This window comes from Poecilia mexicana, unplaced genomic scaffold (assembly GCF_051168715.1).
Source record: "Poecilia mexicana isolate PSO_F unplaced genomic scaffold, ASM5116871v1 scaffold_2, whole genome shotgun sequence".
Taxonomy (NCBI): Eukaryota; Metazoa; Chordata; class Actinopteri; order Cyprinodontiformes; family Poeciliidae; genus Poecilia; species Poecilia mexicana.
Window position 1 is genome coordinate 27,437,856 of NW_028263371.1, and position 15,672 is coordinate 27,453,527.

The 15,672-nt window shown below is 39.5% G+C and overlaps 1 long non-coding RNA gene across 1 annotated transcript in view; it reads right to left on the minus strand.

Annotated features, from left to right (window-relative positions):
• Nucleotides 1-299: 299 nt before the first annotated feature.
• The window catches only part of LOC106917004 (uncharacterized), a 45,146-nt gene continuing 29,773 nt past the window's right edge, over nt 300-15,672 (minus strand). The window contains exons 4-5 of the long non-coding RNA XR_015765567.1: nt 1,860-3,037; nt 300-1,093 (exon numbers count right to left, since the gene is read on the minus strand). This is a non-coding gene — a long non-coding RNA (uncharacterized LOC106917004). The remainder of the gene's footprint in view (nt 1,094-1,859; nt 3,038-15,672) is intronic.

Below are 15,672 nucleotides of genomic sequence, written 5' to 3' on the forward strand. Positions count from 1 at the left end.
AATCGAAATGATTCATTCAAAGACTAATGCAGCAGTAGAGAGTAAAGTATAGTATTGCTTCTTTCTTCACTCCCTTTGGGGTGGTACACCACTGTAATAAATAAGACCTCAGTCAGCCTTGTCCACATGAGGACATATATGTAAATCTGCTGGCCAAGAGGCTGGTAAAAACACAACTCACTTCCCTCTGATCACCTTAATCCACATGACATGTTTAAGGTTTGCCGAGGCGGCTTAGATTAATCAAAAACATCTCCCCTCTTACTGCTGGTGTTAACCAGAAACAGCCACGCATGCCGTTTTTTTTTTTTTTTTGCTTTATTTTCCCTTGCCCACTGTTTAGAGAACCAGGCCATAAACCATATGTGATTGTTGGAATTACAATAATGCAGGCAGTTTGTAATCCCTGCCAGAAGGGGACTGCTTAATCACAGCAGTGGGGTGAGGTATCACCGTCAGCAGACATTTGTCTACGATATTTGTAATCTATAGTCTCATTTGGAATCATGATCACTTTAATAACCAGCACATACAACAAGTACAGACTAGGAGAAGGAGGGTGGTGGGAGGGAAGGGGGAGTGAAAACATTTTTCATGCAACACATACTTTTCCCCTGATTAAAATTACCATATCATCCTGGGGGGGCAGTGAGATCTTTGCCATGCATTATTTATATCAAACAACCTTTAAGCACCTAATAGAACCTTTAGCAAATGCACACGCATGCCTAGGTGCAAAAGGAGAAATTAATATGCACGATCTGTGATAGCGCAATTTAATTGTTATTTATTTTACCAGTGCAATTACAAAATAATTAGCATTAGGCCATGGTGTGATTGAGCAAATAACCTGACTTAGACTCTTATCCAGAGCCGAGTACGGTAATCAGTGCAAAAAAGACACTCGACTACTTCTGGAAGAGTTCGGAGACCATGTTGGTTGATTGATGATCGGTCATAATGCTAAATGGCACAATAACAGCGTTGTTGTTTATTGCCCTACCTTGTGCTGTTCCTCTCTTAAGGACATCCTAAGGGGCACCGTGCGTCCAACAATAACAAAAATCCTTCTTTTCAAATGGAGCTTGTAGCCCTGAAAGCAGAAAAACAGAAAAATAAATCAATAGCCACACAATCAACCCCAGGTGGCTTCAACATTTATTTGAAGCACAAAAAACAAAAAACCAAGACAAAAAGAAGAAGAAGTTATTTAAGTTGCTTTTTTCTTTCAGTTTGTGATCTGGTGTCTTGTCCTCGTTTGGGCTGCTTTACTTCCCGTTTGTCCAACCATGACTTAATATCATCTACATGTTTTTTTTTTGTTTTTTTTTTTCACATTACAACCTCAAACTTCAATTGGATAATGAGCAAGTCTTGAGCATGAAGGTATTAAATTCCAGCTTAAATCTGCAAATTTGCACACTTTAAAATGGCCATTTGAAATACGTTGCTATGTTTTATGTATGAAAATCATGATGAAAATACTGACACATATATATATATATATATATATGAATAATCGCACTAGACCAACCTTTCTCCTCCCTGTTTTAATAAGCTCCATCTTATCTTAGTTTTTATCGCAAGCAGTCATAAAATCTACTGCGAAGTCTACGGCTTAATTGGCGATAATTTATTACTGTATCACTGGTGACTGAATTGGCTTAAATTGTCCATGGGCAAGTTTATGCATAAGTGAAGCCTTAGAGGGATCTTAATTTTCAGAGCTGGAATGATGTTTGACAAAGTATGTGGAAGGTTAAAGAAAAAAGAAAAAAAAAGCATGTACAGTGGAGAAAACTGGAAAGGATTTCTGGAGGAAAAAAAAAAAATCATCTACGAAAAGTATAACAAAGTACCTGAGAGATTTGGCCCTTCAGTTGATTTATCTACTGTCCCCGTCAAAGTCTCTGCAGAGATGACATTAGTGTCGAGAAACTGAGAAAAGACGTATGCCATATTGCACAAGGGTATGACTAAAACTGGAGTCCTTGCTTTTTGACCAGCCAATCACATCTATGCCAAGTTTCTGCAGAACTTCCAAGTCGAAACGGAAGCTTTCCAGGAACATGTGAGACACGTTGGAATGTTCCTGGAATAGTTTTAACCTGCCGGTGCTCCGTGTGCTCATCTGATAAGAGTATTCAGAATGAAACATGCACAAAAAACCCAACCTCTGCATCCTTTTACTTCCTTCCTCCTGGTTGCTAAATTACATACCAGATTTTTTTTTTTCTTCTTCTTCTTCTTTGACAGAGTGACAAATGCATTTTCCAAAAAGAGCCTCCGAATTGTTTTGGTTTCCCAGTAATGGTGTCGTTTTTATATTGTTTTAATTTTGCAAGCAGGAAGTTCATTTGGTGACAAAAGCGCTGGAACAAACTAATTTAACTTCTCCAAAAGTAAAGCCATTAAGTAGAAAAAAACAGATGCTGAATATGAAATTGAACACAGTTTAAATCTCATTAATAGGAGGACGTACGACAAGAGGTACATAGAATAAAATCCTTTCATTTCTGATAAACATTACCATATTTAACTGCTTTGACCTTCAAGTTTTTCCTGATAACTTCATCCAAGACCTTTAATTCAAATACACAGTGGTAGGCATACAGTTAAAGTTGTTCTCCCTGATGGCAGTTTAACCTTGAGGTAGTAATTAATCACCTCTAGGAAAATTTAATGACTTAAATAAGAGGTGAGTATCCTCTGAAGTAAAGCATATGCTCCTCCTGGATGCGCTGTCATCAAATTTAATGGGATGAACGGGAGACATTTCTTTAGCTAATGAATGTGGTCAAAATGAAGTCAGGTTGATAACGGATTTAACTCTGGTCTCTATGGAGACCCAGCAAGTATAAATAAAAACCACCCAGTGAATCCATATTGCGTGACCCGTTTTAGACTTTCAGTGTGTACTGTACTGGTTTGTCATTAGGGGCATTGAGGACGAGTGTGGGAACTCGGTTTGGTATCCCGGTGCCGCCATTGACCAGGGCCGGATTTAGAAGGATGAGGGCCAGCAGTTTCGGGTGCCCTGTCCAGAAAAACAGAGGAAAAAAAACAAAACAAAGATAAAGGTACTTTATTAGGTAGAGCTAAACATCAGCAAGTTTGAAATGTCCCACACAAAACTGCTCCACGTTGGTCCCAAACAGACATACAATTCATTTAAAAAAATAATATTTCAGGCGCTCCCAAAACCTGGCGCCCTGGGTTACTGCCCCATAAACCCTTTCTAAAGTCCAGCCCAGATTTTGACAACTACAGGAATTTTGTCCACTTTTCTTTGGATGATTACTTTCATTTAGCCACACTGGGAGGTTTGGAAGCCTGTTTTAAGTCATGCCACAGCCTCTCAATATAATACAAGTCCAAACTTTGACTGATCTACTGCGATAAATTCATTTTGCAGATTTTGAGCCAATGGTACGTAATCTTTCGTGCCTCCAGTCATTATTGTTCTGCATAACCCAAGTACGTGCCGAGATTGTGGTAACAAAACCAACAAACGGACATTTCCCCTAATAAAAATTGATATATTTTTGGCTAATTTCTTCATTTTTCTTGTTCTCTAGTTCTCACTTGAGTACTTTGCTGTAACAAACCCTTAGACTGCCTAGCCTAGCGTTAGCACAATAGCATTCAAATAGCATTGAAGAAAATAAGTGGTGTTCTCAATCATTAGAGCAAAATCAAAGGTAAGTTGGATGTTTGTTAAACTTTTTAATTCTGTAATTTTGAGTGATTGTTCATCTCCACTTTATCATGAATACTAAGAGGTCAGGCCAGGTTTGAATTTTGTGTGATCCTGTATCATAATCATTGAATAGATGTTCAAGGGGCAGTGACTGTGGAGTTTTTACAGGCACAAAAGTCATTAGTGGTGATCGGTACATTTCTGTCCAATTTTTGCTCGACTTCAGTCGAGGCTAATTAGCATACTTTCAAACCGAGGCCTTGCTCCTCCTGCCAGCTCTGTTCTCTTTATTTAGCCAGTTAATTTCCCACAGCCAGTCCGAGCCAGCCTCTACCTCAGTCAGTCAGCTTTGGAAGTTGTTCATTTTTTATTTTTATTTTTTCCATTTGCAATGTTACCGCGTGGTAAACTGATGTATTTACTTCTGGTCTGTCATGCAGTGCTAAGTGTGTGATAATGTTGTGCAGAGGGAGTGCATTGTGGTCCGCTGTCGAGTTGCTTGAGGAGAATTCCTCCTATCAGCTTCCGACGCCTCAGAGGAATCCCCGTGAAACCCGGTCTATCAGTCCATTCAGCTTCTTTGACTCACTAACTGATGGTGCTGCCTCAACAGAGAGCTGTGGAGAAAATCTTTGCTTCACTACAGATTCAAGAAAACGTATAAAACGACAATAAATGAGGAATTTCTCAAGAGCGATGTTCTTAGTCATGTTCCCCACCAAGAAAGAGATGACATCTGCCGAGTGTGCAAAGTGGTTGGTTGCAAAATGTCCTAATAGAGGCATGTTTTGTCATCTCCTCACTTGAAGTCTTTTTTTGTTGTTGTTTTGATTAAACATCTTGTTCATTATCACACAAGCTTCACTGGAGATTTTGTTACTTTTGTCCAGTCTCCATTTCCAGCGATCAACCACCATCCGAGAAATTGTTGTGTGCCTTTTATCGCGTTGTGTTCGATTCAGACGACGTTTTCTTTTCACACAAAGCCCTATGACGTAATTTTGCCAGCTCTCTGCATCTACTCCATTCGTCTTGTTCCACAACTGCAGAGTTGTCGGGACTTGCATCCTTCTAACATCTGTTGAAATACTCAATGTGCATAATGAGAAGGAAAATGGAAAAAGCCCAAATTGTCTAAGTCTGGAACAAAACTTCAGCCTTGAGAGTGATAGAAACACTGGTCCTTTTAAGCTTTATGTCTCCCACAGAAACTCCAACGAAAGAAACAGAGAGAGACTGACAGACAAGCGGGAGAAGTCTAAGTGTTTCATGATGTAGCTGAAGGTGTTGTTGAAGCTGTCCTCAAGGTCCATGACTGAAGTGCAAGGTGAGATTGTTAAGGTGTGACAGGAAAGCTGTTGGTCCAGAAGGGCTTTAGTTCTTTGTGACAGGAGGCATGTGAGGAGACTGTAGAGCGTTCTCCTGAAGTGAACACGTTTGGGAAAAAATACCTTTAGCCATTGGGGCTGAATGAGATTCAATTTGGTTCGCTTAAGCCATTATAAAAGTACGTCCTGAAATTCAAAGTCTACGGTGCCCAATGGATGTTGGCGAGCTTCATATTTTATTTTTTGGGGAAAAAAAAACAAACAAAAAAAAAAAACTTGAGATCTATCATGGTTTGTTTTACGGACCAAAGTGCAGGAAACCAACGGGGATGGGTTTTTTTTAATTTTTATCGAAGGGGATAAAAAAAAAAAAATGACTTATTTGCCCAGAGAAGTACAGATAGAAAATATAATGTAGGAATAGACAAACACAGGAAACTAACACAAAAGCCCAACACATAAGCTATTCAACAGCTAAGGAAAGCCTCATCAAAACACAAGCAAGATCAACAGAAAAAGAATAGATGAGAATGAGTCCAAATAACAAAAAAAAGACCAAACATGTGAAACCAAGAGAAAGCAAAAACCAAAGCAACTCTGAATCCTGACAAAAACATTTCAGTGGGGGAAAAAAACTGTCACACTAGTTAAACTATTCCAATAGAAATGAAAGTGAAACTTTACTTTTGGGGTTGATAACGGTTTCCGTTTGCCGCATTTTGAAATTTGTGTTGAACGTTTTCCTAATGAATCTTCCACAGGAAGGCAAGAAAGTGTGAGTTTTTCCATTAAGTTTATCGTAATTCCCTCTAATTATAGTCTTGCGGCTCGGCTCAGATGGGAGAATGCCGTTGTCAGTCCAACAATCCTAAATTGCAAACAAGCTGTTGCTGTAGTGGCTGTGTTTCAACTGAACCTGCCAAAGTGGAGCTTATATAGTTAGTGGCTTTAAGATTGCTTAGAGCTTGTTCTCTATTTTCATTTTTTTCCTTTTCAGTCAAGAAAACCCCCAAAAAACTTTCAATTATCTCCACAGTTAAGCATTAGCGATGTGAAGATGTAGCAAACGGCAACGGTTTGGAGAGACGGATAAATGATGAAAGTCTTAAAGCAGATTTCTATTTTTATTTATTTTTTTCCCCCCAGACTGACTGAAACAGGTACTGTAATACAAATGGACAATGGAAAAATTTCCTAACCATCCCGTCCCCTTCAATTTAATGTTTAATGTCAAGGCCACATATAGTTACGGCGAGCTTATCTCGTCATCGCCTTGCAGCGGGGAGCCTTCAAAGCCCGATCAAAATGCATATATGCTTTTGATCCAATATCTCTGCCCCCTTTATCATGTTTCGGCAGGATTATTGGGATCACTGTCTGTCGGAAGCAATCTGAGGACCCAGATGGAAAGCATGACCAGCCAAACTCTGTTTTTCTGCTTGGTTAATCCGACAGCACCTTCTGAGGAGATCCAATTAAATCTCTCCTTCAAAGAATATGTGACTGCCCGGGCATAGAGGAGATGAGATGAGAATGACGGGCGGCGAAGGAAGGAGGGAGGGGGGGGGAACGAAAAAGGATACTCCGATGGGAAGGCGATCTTGTGTTTTAATCGTAGTGGATCACCGTTACCCGGTTGAATCCGGCGCCGCGCACCAGGAAACCACGTTCTGGACAGTGGGAGATTAAAAGTGCTTTATGTGTGTTTTTTTTTTTTTTTCTTTTTATGAACACGGAGGGCAAAAATGAATGCATGGGAGTTACGAGGCCGCGCGGATGAACACATCATATATCTGTTGATTAAGGTGATAAGATAAACACCCTTTTAGATGAGATTTGTCAGCGCCTGTGATTACAGGGCAGAACACAAATTTCACAGTGACACACTGGATTAACACCATAAATTACTGCTTGAGCCTCAGAGAGCGAGGGCCATCTTTTCTCTTGGCGGCGGGGCGATTCATTCGCGGCACATTCATAATGCCAATTATGCGTTTTGTGGCGCACTTTCAGTCGTGATGCTTTCTTGGAACGGTTTCGCCGGCAAATTACTCGACTTCTGGAGCGACTCATAACTGGGCCGAATGAAAGCGGGGGAAAAAAATGGAAAAATAAAAAACTCAGTGAATTGTTTTGGTGTGCTCTCTTGCAAGTTTATGGCCTAAACTTCAAAGTTTATTAATATTGTTTTGCAGAAATTGTTTGGTAAAAGTGTCCAAGTCCATTTAATATTTCCACAGTGATTCACATTTTATTATATGGTATGCACAAGCCCACAATGGTGTAAAATTATAAAGTGTAATATGGTGTCCAAATCTATTTTCTATTCGTCTTGAGTGAATTAACACTTTGTAGAACCATGATTTTTTTCTGCTGCAGCAGCATCTAGTTGGAGGTTTAACTCAGTAAGTAGCCCTGTTGCTTTTGTTGATCAATTCAGAGATTTGCTTAGACATTGATTATGCAAGTGCTTCTAGTGTGCTGGAGGGAAAATTGCTCCATGTTGTGAAAATGGCTTCACGCAGGGCCTGCAGAGACTGAAACAGTCTTGGTAAATATCCGTTGCCATCAAGACACAAATATTGTCTTTCGACTCAGGTCAGGGGAAGACAGAGTGGTCCAAATACATGATATATTCATTAAAAAAATGTAAATATCAGATACACATTTGCATTACTAAGCAACCTTAAAGTGATCAAAACATTTACACGCTAAACCCTGTACTTAAACTACCAACATGCTACTTAAAGCTAAATTGGCTAGGTAGACTTCTAATTTAATCAAGTAAATATTGAGTTATTTCATAATTTCAGCAGAATCCTCAGTGTTACTATGAATGATGGGAGATGCAGTCGTCCCAACAAATGTCCAACGCCTTGCTTTTGCATGTCCACAATCCTGCCACATTTGCCATCAGCAAGTCATTACAATGTGAATGCCGAACAAAAAACTAAAATAAAATAAAATAAAAGCCAGATTTGATCCAAACTGTTTAATTTTAGATGAAGTTTTTCAATAAGCTGCTTCTTATTTTTCCTCTTTGAAGCTTAGCTCCTGACAAGCTGAACATTCAAATGCAGGTAAATCTCTGCAAATTGGAATATGTATATTTCATGAGCAGGCAATCATGTGGGGTTTTTTCCACTTTGTTAAACAGCAATGGTTAGTTGGCTGCTGTGAGTGTGTGTGCGTGTGTGTGGTGTTTTCCTGTCAAGCTGTGGATGACGAATGAAATTCAGAATGTTTAAGGGGTTTGAACACAAGGTCAATTACAGCTGGATGCGAGACTTAAGTTTGCAAATTTGATAAATGCAGATTGATGTAGTTGTAATTTTTACTCAATAACTCTAAAACCAGAAGTTGTGTGAAGTTGAACCCGTTCAAAATACGATTTTGCTACAATGTTTAAGGACTTTAAAGCAGCAGAGGTGCTGACTTCCCACATAAGAGTTTAGACCCCGTTTTCTCTATCATAGTGGGGGGTGGAGGGGGAAAAAAATCCTCTTAGGGCTCAAAACCGATTTAATAAAAACTCTTCGTTTTTTTTTTTTTTTTTTTTTCTCCGCTGGAGTGTACATAGAACTCTTCGCCACACTTAAAGAGATCTTGAACACGAATATAATGGTGTGCCATCACAGTGTGACAGCTGCTCCGAACAATGCAGTGTGACATCCTGCAGAGTGGATAGTCCACCCTGGAAGTGATCCCTGACCAAATCTCCAAATAACCCGTAATTGTCGGTGTGGAGTCTTGAGCATTTGTCCTGGTTATCCGTGGCACCCCGAGACATCTTATGTCTGCCTTCTACTAATGAGAAACACTCCGAAAGTGCTGCTGAAGATGTCTCGCTGTGTGGAAATTACCCCCAGCAAAAACACTGGAAGGCCATATTTGGTGCTTAATATACAGAGCTATGTATGTTAAATTAATTTCCTTAGCAGAGGCAGGGAGGATTTCTAATGGTCTTACTAACTTCATGAAGTAGATATTTTATATTTCTTAACTACGGTACTCTCCTCCTTTGAGCCTTCTTGTTTGCATAAGAAGGCAGCAGAGTGGTGCTACTAAAATCTATTAGATGATCAAGTCCAAAAACGCTTGCATATGTTATAATTAAGTTATTGTCAAATAAAAGTACAAATCAAGTTTCTGCCTCTAACAGAAGTCTCCAAGAGTAGCAACGCAAATGTGTTTAAGTATTTTTTATTTGCTTCTATTGTAATTGGTTTGTATTCTTTTCTCATTTTCCTTAGCTCTGTCAAATAAGTAATTGTCTGAGAAGGTTAACATCAGTTGTCAGCTGATTGGCCTATTTTCTTCAGGTGTTTTTAATGCCATTGTTCATTAAGTGTGCTGATGACAGCCTCCAGCTGAAAGGCTATTGCCTAAAAAAAAAAAAATCACATTGATTTCTGGAGTATTTGATTTCCTTCTACTGTGTTTTGAGATTTCAACACAGTGGTGATTTCACTTATGTTCCCATTTTCCTCCTTGGTCACTTAAACTATTTAGTTCTAGCGACAAAAGAAAAACTTCTTATTTTTACAGACCGCTACACATCTTACCACCATTTTCAATAATACATAAAATAATAATGACCTGAAAAGTAGGCTTGCTCATTCCCCCCCACATCTACATTTATTTGATATGAATTGCCTTTTAAGGTAAATTAGAACAGAAACAAATCCCTGATTTGCTGTGAATTAAAATTCCACGTCCTCGGTCATGGAAATGAACTTGTTTGACGTTCGTGATAACTTTGATAAGTACATGTCAACACGAGTTAAAGAGGACCCGATTATTCCTTGAAGCACATTACAAATCGGGGTTTGGAAAAACTACACATGAAGCCTCCGGTCTTCGTTTTGGTCGCTTCCGTCCATTGTGGGCATTAGCTGTCGCTCCCATTTGGCGTTCATTCAACTCTACACTCCGGATCGCACATGATGTTTGATGCAGTACGCTGCATCTGTCAGTCTCATTGAAGGGACTGATTGTGTCCTCGGGGGAACGCCGTTTTAATCAGATGCCCGACATTCTGCTTGCAGAAGGGTGTTTTTCATTTTCCTTCACGTCCATCGAATGCCATCACCTTTGAAAAGTAAAATGACTAATTGCACCACTTCAGACATTTTTATCACATATGCTTTTGTAAGAGAAAACATGTGTTCTCCCTGATTAAATCAGAATGAACGTTAAATGGCACACAAGTTGTAAATTATCCCATCAGAAACCTACAAAACCCATCAAAACCATGGCAAAAATGTGCAGTTTTGTTTTCCTTTTCCATCATATTTTTTTTATTTCATTGGAAAAGCTTGTGCACCCCCTTACATTTTGGTTGCATTCCAGTTTTCACTGCTCCAGACTTGCTTATAAATGTGTCCCCATTCTACAAATGCGTAGCTTGAATGAAGCAGGATTTACTTTTGTCCTTTTCGAGTCGGCCTATTTCAGGGATGACCAGCTCCAGTCTTTAAAAGCCAGCGTCCTGCATAAGTTAGACGTTCCCCTGGTTTAACACACCTGAATCAAAGGAATGACTCAGTACAAGGACTCCGATGCATCTCTGCAGTACGTCATGAAGTTCTGCAGTCGTTACTCAGCCGCGTTACAGCAGGGACCAATCTAAAACATGCACACACCTGCTGTTGGGGAGCGGAGTCGCTGCTCAGCCTTGTCCACTCAACACATGGTTTGCAACTGTCTGACAACTAATCCCCAGAAATCATTTAAATGGGGTGTATTACATGTTTTCCAGGCACACGGTGCCATTTATAGCACAAATAAGTTACCATTTCACCTTCTGTTGTCATGAAAACGCTGTATATCAAAAATAACTTAAACAAAAATTGGCTCCACATCATCATTCTCCTGAGATGGCGATAGAAAGAAACCAAAATACTCAAAGTTGCCTCTGATTTGTTTCCACACCTGTTTCTTCAAGTGTCGTTTTGTCTCGATAATCTTTGAATTCAGCCAAGTCTTTTTTTTTCTTTTGCACCTCCACATCGTCTTCTTTTCTCAAGGCCTTCTCGCTATCGTCGATGGGCGCCCTCACCAGCCATTGCTTGTTATTTTTGCAAACCTCGAAAATACTTGACGAGAACAATGAACTGAGTAGAAAAGCTGGTGGTACTTGTCACATATTTTCTAAAATTCTTACAATTTTTTCCCCCATAAATTGAGGTCAGGAGACGGTATAATTGTTCAGACTCAAACAGAACTCAGTGTTGCTTACAACTTTTTGTATATTCTTGAGCTTGGTGAAAACGTTTAAAGCTCTGTCAACACCCATGCGAGTTGCCGCCCTTTGCTAAAATATAGATTAGGTAGAATAGAAAGTACAGATCTAGCCGGCTGCTTTATGTTTAATTATATTCAGCTAAACCTGCAATGAGCTCACAAATGGAAAGCAAAAGCGCCGTAATTTGTATGAATTGCTGATTCGTAGCGCACTGTTTGGAAATGAAACTAACCTAAATGACCACATGCATCACAGGTAAACAACAGGAACGGCGGATGATCTGTCAGGTGAAATGGAGCGGAGAACACACTTGAAGCATCATCGCGCCGGCTAAGGATGTACGAGTTTTACGCTTGCTCGTGCGAATACTAATTGGAAGCTTGAGAAAGGAGAACATTTAGCAGATCTGTCATGACAAATTGAGGGGAAAAAAAAAAGAAAAAAGCAGTACCTGTAATTATGGGACAAAAAAAAAAAAACTTTATGATGCAAGTAAATGTTTTTACAAAGTATGGTGTGCATATTTATAAAAATTTAGTCAAGAATTTACAACAGTGTATGTTTCTACAAGTTTGGCTAATGTAGAGATTGAGAGGAGAGCCTTCTACTGTACTGCAGCGCTGGTTTTATGATTAAAAGGCGGTTGTGTCACCAGCTTACTTGTCTCTACTGCAGAAAAGCATTTCTGTCACATTCAATCACAATGAAGCAAAAAGTTTGTGTAACATGGAAAAAACAACAACAAAAAAAAGTTCAAAGTTCAAGCACCGCAACAGGCGATGTGTTTGGTGAGCAGGTAGACGACTCTAAACAGGCCCGGTGTCTCAGTTTGTCTCACTAACTTTCCCGTTGTTGCGGCATGAAAGGAAATCTTTATTCCAGCACGAAAATGCGACGCCGTTTTTCTTCGCCGCCCCAGCTACACCCGTCGCTGCGAGGCTCTCCCTTCGCAACCACTGAAGTGACACTGGAACATTTGCATGACAAAAAAAAAAAAAAAAAAAAAGAAAACATAGGGTCTTATAGATATTCCTCTCCTATCTGAATTTCCCCCTTAGTTCTTTTTTTTACTTTTTTTTTGCGGGCCCTGCTAACCAGGGGACAAATAATTGTAAGGAATCTTGCTCCTTCTTCTTCCTTCTCGCTCCTCTTTTTAGCAGTAATGATGCTAAGCCTTTTGAGGTGAAACCAGGCTAGGGAACCAATTAGGGATTCTGAGTTTAGCCGGCTTCAGAGCAGGAAAGGTAGGAGGACCGATGATGTACTTTGTTAGGTAATAACACAGAATTTAGCCCTGCTGACGATCTCAGCCGGAGATGAATTTGGAGAAACTTTGTGTAATATTTGCGGGCGGGAGAACGGGACCAAGTCATACTAACTGCTTAATCCCAGAGATATCAGAACAAGACGATGGGGAAGAACGGGATTTTTGTCGTCTTGAGGTATTTAATCCTCTAAATCAAGTCAAACACGCAGCCTGGACTTCCTCCTCAAAGAACAAAAATCAATTACTGATGCAAAAACATGATCAGGGCGCCTGAAAATCCTTGGAACAAATGGGTCAGCATCTTGCCATGCATGAATAATGACGCGCCGCTTGGACTTTCTGCACTCGTCTTCGCTACCCTGCTGTCTCTTCTTCTTCTCCTTGTCGACTCCCTCGCTGCCGATTGCTTTCTCTCTTCCAGGCGCGCAGAAATGAATGCCTCAGCTGTGAAATTTCCATGAGACTTGTGAAACGAGAGCTCGAAACAAAGACTGCAGCTGTGTTTTTGAAGTGAGGGAAGCCTTTCTCTCTCGGGAACAACTTGTGGAGCTGTCGATTTTTTTATTTACCCCCCCTCCCCCCATAGACACTACCCCCCCCCCTGTTCCTTCATTGTCGCACCACCGGTTTCCAGTTGGCTCTCTTTGCTGAAAGATTTGCCCTCCTTCCATTTTCACCCATGCTCATTATGTCCACAATAAGGCCTGTGGCTACACACACAGGAAATATTGATTAAAGCCAAAGCGAGGGAATCAAGAGTACGAGAATGAGTGGCAGGGGGCCGACGATAACCAATTGGACTTAATTTCAAGTGTACGTTGTAGTTGTCTGGCATAGTCAGTATTTCTCCCAGAAATTACAACAGAAACGACCAATTGGGATAGGAATGACCTAATAAAATACTGGAAAAATGCCAGAAACGGCAACATATAAAAAGCTACATACTGACAACCATATCAAAACAAATGCTCAACAAGAACCAGCAGAAAGTCAGTTATTCCTACAACTCATGCCCCGCCAATAGATTGTGTTTGTGCAGCGAAATTCAGTGACTGAAGTGATTGTTTTCCTAATGAGATGAATGCTTAAACACATATTACTTAAAGAACACAAATTCTGTGTTTATACTCGCCTAACTTTTGAAAACCTTTGAAAATAAACTTCTCTAGCGTAGCTCGTTTGACATTTTTTATAGCTTTTTAATAGCTGCTATATATACATGTATGCTACTGAATTTGCTCTTAGCCACACAACTGGAGTTTTAAAATAGCGTTACCTTGATAATTAGCAAAGGCCCAACTTACTTTTTTTTTTTCCCCCATTGCTTTTGTTTCTATGTGTTTCTAAAAAAGACAAACAGTTCAAGCTATCTTTGTGTGAGCAAAGTAAGCAAGTACACGGACCGTTAGCCATCTGTCTGGGAGTTCACATCGTCCGTTTTATATTTAGACCCATTTGATTCAGCAAAGCATAGCTAATCCTCGGTAACATGAGGTTAAAGTAGCATATGAGTTGTCCAGTCGTAATTCAATTAACTTGAACAAAAGATGGGAAATCAGCTCATGTGCTGGAGTAATAAGCCAAGTTAAAGATCACAAGACATTTTTGTTTAATGCAACTTCAATGAGATGGACTTTTGTAACGTTTTTAGCTATATTTAAAATATATATATATATTTTTTTCAACTGTAAGTCTTGATTTTAGGTATTTCATGTTGATTTTTCAGAATATTATGCAACCAATTTGGTGACAAGAGGTTATCACACTGTTTAACCTCAACGTAGCTTAAGGCATGTTTCTTTTTGTCTTCTGTATGTACTAACATGATGCATTATCCCAACTTATTACTTTTTTTTAAACACCAATTTTACCTACTCGTACTTAACTGTATATTTTATTGTGGTATAATAACCAGGATATAGTCATGTTATCTAGTTTATTTTTTTTTTGTTTTATGTAAAGGCCTTCTAAAAATATAAACCCTTATCGGGTGTACTTTAAATTGTTACAAGATTTAAGTAAGAAAGTTTCACAATAGCTTTTTTTTAACCGACTCATTGATTTTCAGATCGATTTCATCTTTTTTTTTTATTTCTCCATGTCATTCATAGAAAGGTCAGAGGTGACAAACGGTTCTATTCCTGGCAATATCTGTTAGAAATCGATTCCGTTCCCTGCTGTTCCTCCACCAAATCAGCATATTGCAGAACGTGCGGCCTTGCTGTGGGGAAGGTGGCGGCGGGGACAGCCAGGCTTGGAGCGGAGGCGGAAGAGAAGGGAAAGATCTTCAAAGCGTCTGCTTTACAAGTCTGATGTGTTCTCGCTAGCTGTGCTAAAATCCTTTGTGTCTCATTAGGCTGCGATTTTTTGGACCGGGCCTTTGTGCGCCGGACAAATTCTGTTTGAAATGCAAGCAGGGAGATGGATCTCTCGGCTGCCAGCGTACGCTGCGGGCTCCGGCTTTGTTAGGTAAAAAGGAAAAGGGATCACGTGTCGCCATAATTTTTGTTTATTTTGGACACAAATTTGATAAACCAGAGGTGTGCTGTATTTAATTGGCGAAACAAAAGGATGCACATTTTGTTGTTATTCAGCAGAATTGAAATGTCCATCTTCAATTATGTAGAATCATAAAGTGGAACCAGAAATAATTTTGCTGGATTTTCTAAAAACATGCCTAACATGAGTTAAAATATGTGGAAATTGGGCACATTTTGATTTTAATTTCTTCTTATTTCATGTTCACTACATGAACCATGTTGGTAAGTAACTGGTGTGTTGATATATAGGGAAGAATATTAAGACGTGGTGTGAAGTTTTTCTGCTCTGATTTTCTGAAATCCAACACTACAGCATGAAAAAGTCCAGACTGCACCAAGAATACATCAAAAGTCAGCTCTACGAGAAGTTTTCTTTGGTTGTGTTTAGATCAGAATGAGAAAATTTGCTCATTAAGGAGTTGTTTTGAAATGCAGCAGTCAGTTCAGTTTTGCAAGACTTATTTTTTGCGCAGGAATGCGAATACATGAAAGGGTTACGATGGAACGAAGAGAGAAACGCCATCAATTCCTCCATATTTAATAGCTGACTGAGTAAAGAAGAAACAGAACTGCTAGTCTGCAGAAAGTCA